This window comes from Macrobrachium nipponense, chromosome 29 (genome assembly GCF_015104395.2).
Source record: "Macrobrachium nipponense isolate FS-2020 chromosome 29, ASM1510439v2, whole genome shotgun sequence".
NCBI lineage: Eukaryota > Metazoa > Arthropoda > Malacostraca > Decapoda > Palaemonidae > Macrobrachium > Macrobrachium nipponense.
Window position 1 is genome coordinate 4,195,215 of NC_061092.1, and position 4,375 is coordinate 4,199,589.

A 4,375-nucleotide genomic window follows, 5' to 3' on the forward strand; every position below is an offset into this window, starting at 1 on the left:
AACTCTCAACTTCTTTTTACGAATACGCTTCCTCAGAAAGCACAGCAATTTCAAAGTAAATAAATTAGGATCTTAAAAACAGTTCGAACCCACTGTAATGTACCTCATGTTTAAAGTTTATGTCAGTTAACTCTCATGGTTTTTCCCCTGTTCGTGTTTATTTTTCTGGATTAAAATCCTTCTACTGGCCAGCTGACTGTAGCATAGCATTGCGAAATTAAGTACCTAAAGCAGAGAAACGCCAATTCTCTTCAATTCTTTCAATTTTCTTAAAAGGATCAGAACTCACTGCTATGAGTCTAGCTAAGAAAGCATTGTGCTCCACAGAGCACAGTAAACATCTGTCCGAAATAGATGGGGAACAAATAAACTGGAACAAGATTCACGACACATTTGCGTGCCTTTGCGGTGATTTATTCCGATCGCCTGACGCTGTATACGAGAGTATTTGTGAGTCCAAGGTCTGAAGTGTGAGTCTTGTGTACCTTCTCCTTCGCCTCCTTCGTACAATGCACGCAATTAACCTACGGTAATTTGTTACTGTGTATGAGGGTAGCGTGAAGCTTGCTCCTTCCTGAGTTTCGTTTTGCGTTTATATATGAATAATATAATATATATATATATATATATATATATATATATATATATATATAATACATATATAGATATATACCTATCCATACTTAAAATACATTACATCTATTACTACATACAAAAACAGTTATTTCTGAATGAACTATAGATTAAACTATAGTTCATTCATCCGTTCACTACTAGATAGCATAGTCTGTGTGTGTGTGTGTGTGCTTTGTAATACAGGTTGTACATAAACTGCTTTTACAACCGTGCCAAACAAATGTTTAAAAAAGAATCGTCTACTCTGAATTTTATACTTGTTGTCCTAGTTGAATTTCTCTCTCTCTCTCTCTCTCTCTCTCTCTCTCTCTCTCTCTCTCTCTCTCTCTCTCTCTCTCTCTCAGGAGACTATAAAAATATTGTTTTTCACACGAAAGGAAGCATCCCAGAGATATACTTTAGCAAGTAAACACAGAGAAAGAAAAAAATGTGTTGTTAACTAAAGCAATACAAACCAATAAACAATCTGCAATAAAATCAATAGGAAACAAAGGAGGGGAAAGAGGGAGAGAGGAAGGGGGAGAGAAAGAGTGGCATGGGGAGGGGGAGGGAGGGAAAATAAGAGGAAGTACCCAAACATGGATTTCGCTCCCAAACTCCACCCTCTCTCTCTCTCTTTCTCTCTCTCTCTCTTGTGCTCTTGAAGTGGGTCATGCATTTAGAATGAGAGATGCCATAAAGACTACCTACTATTTTACTTAAACTTACAACGAGAACTTAAACTTTTAACAGTTTATTCGAAACACAGCTTTAAGCTTTTATTATATTTAAGTGGCAACTGATTTTTACCAAAGGAATCAATGAGCAGTCATAGATGGTGCTATTTGAATTATTTACCTAAACTCCAATTTGATTGCTCTTATTCATCTTATTATTTATGCTTCTAATGACTTTCCACTCACTTAGCCTAGATGTCTGTCTACCTTCCAGTCTGCTTTAATTACTCCTATACCAGAGGGTGGGTACAGAGTCTCCTTTTCCTCTTCCATATAGAAATGGGATTGTTCTGCAACTGCTCCTGAGCACGCTAGCAAACATTTAACTTCTTATGAGAACACTGCCGTAGTATAATGAACCCTAGTGGCCATTGTTCGGAAGCAATAAATTGCTTCCTGCTCTCTCTCCGACGTTGAGTGAAATGGCTATGACAGGAACAGAAGTTGCCAAGTTGCAGACCCGAGTTGGAGTCTCTTTTTCGAGAATTCGTAGTCTCGGAACTTTGGTATAGCTTCATCTAATGACCAGATGTCTCTTTTTAGAACAAATGCACCGTGCAATGCGCCGTGTACTCCGAAGAGCGAATTCGTAGATCTGAAACAGGGGAGATGGGACTAGGCCATGGGGTCGCACTATACCTCCCCCGCATGTCGGCTTCGTACCCACCGTTCTCAACCTCTGCCTCCTGCGCCCCAAAGAAAAATGATAACATTATAACATTCTCTGAACCTGGACATATCGTGCTCGTTTTCAAGCTATTGTTTATCATGGGTAATATTGGGGTCTGAGGTTCCACTTCGTTTAGTCCCCTTTCCTTTCTCTCTCTCTCTCTCTCGTCTCTTCTCTCCTTCTCCCTCTCTCTCCTCCTCTCCTCTCTCTCTCTCATGCACAGACATCGATCATTGTATGCAGCTCTTCCTGTGAGCATAGCGCAGTAGATAATTGCACTCTATGCTGTATATTTATTCCATTCACCGAGCGAATACCTACTAGTACATCCTCTCGGCTTCTCGTCAAGGCTTAAAAGGTGCTGTTACTAGTACTAGGTACATCACTTTATCGTGACTTCAGTCGATTCTGGTACTACCTATTGTTTTACATTAAGCTGGCCTTATGCCAGCACGAGCTCTTGCTCATAGAACAGCCCGTAGGAAGGTATACCTATTTATAAATGGGTGGACTGGTGAGTGGAAGACTATAGGAGCCAATTCACGGATCTAGCAAACTCAGCCACGGTGCCCAGCTACCCGCATATCATTCACACGTGGGGGTCGCCAAATCCCTATGCTGTGTGTGTGTGTGTGTGTGTGTAGATAGATAGTATATCAGTCTTTACAGAGAGGAAGATCCATCTCTGAACAAATTTCTAGCACTAGAAAAAAAAATCATGATAATACGATCTAATCTACGTACGTAAGGTCGATGATCCCATGTACTTACACGGTCAATTCTCCTTTCATGGATGAAGACGCCTAGTCTTGAACCTAAATCATTTTAGATCCGGTTAAAGCCTTGATTACTGGGGAGACATCTGTGGTGTAATGGGGTGTATTACACCATTGTGTGAGTCTGCCTCATGAAGCTTAGTGTGGTATACACACCCTCGTGGGTCTGGCTTACTACCCCGTGGTAACAGGTTCTCCAGAGACGAGAAGAAACGGTAAACGGGATGATTGCTTCAAAGAATCTTGCCAAATGTAGCTTTTTGCGTTTTTAAGTGAACTACCTAACAATAAAATAACAGTATTGCAGAAATATGGAGAGCTAGATTTAGTTGTAGGTATCGCATTAGAATTTCTACAGCAAAGGTGCATGTTCTTCTGTAATGAATAAACGAATCTTCAAAAAATTATACAAAGATACATACACACAGTCAGATGTAAGGTACTATACAATTTATGACAGCTAGGCCTACATAAGAGATGATATGCATATGTAATCAGGTGTATTTTCATATATATACATATATAATACGTATATATATACTATATATATATATATATATATATATATATATATTATATATATATGGCGCATTCATACAATATCTGATATTCAAAAGCTTCAAGTTGAACTGATTTCTCCAGAAGAAGAAGAAGAAGTGCACTGCCATTTTTCTTGAAACATCTTTCCATCTCCGGCGACCTCCTCCTCTTCCCAAAATATCCCAGAGGAGAGCTGAACAGCAAAGAGAGAAATGTTACATCTTCAGTGATGGCTATAAAAACAAGCTCTTTAAGTAAATATCCGTGTTCCGAAGCTTTAATAAATATATGCTGGTAGTGTTAATTGATAGATATACTTCTTTTGAGTCTGCACTTTTAAATATGCAATCAAGTATTTAGCATCTTATGCTGAATTAAAAAATTTTCTGCGGTTAAAATTGCATGAACGATTGTCATTTTGTTTAACACAAAGGTAACTTTTTTTATCAATTAAAACTTTTCGTCTGTCGTTAAAAATTTACTATTTTCTTTCAAAATTTTATTCACTGTTATGTATTTTTTGATGTAGTCCCAAATCTCATCATTCTTTATATTGTAGTTTTTTGACATTTTGAAAATCGTAATTGTCTCGAATAATTCAGTTCCTTTAATAATAAATTCGTTGGTGACTTAATTCACACATATCAAAGGACACATTCATCTTACTAACATATTGAAATTTATATGTGATTTTTAATATCTATGGTACATCTACGTAGAAATAAATAAATAAATAAATCATGTTTCAATGTCAGTCTAAAGAACATTCAAGGTTTCCATTGAAGGTTTATAGAAAAAAACTAATCAGTTTTATGAACTAATGCTATTGCGTAACTTCCATTATTGCGATAGACTGGTTTATAGCAGGCGTGATAAATTATTGAGATTTTATAAGTTATTGCACTTTCAAGTTGCCGCTGCTCAGCCGTCTGCTCATGACGTCACTCAAAACATCTCGCGTAATCTCGAGACTCGCGAGATATTTACTTTGTCCGAATACATTACCGCGATTGCTGACAGTCTATCATTTTTAATGT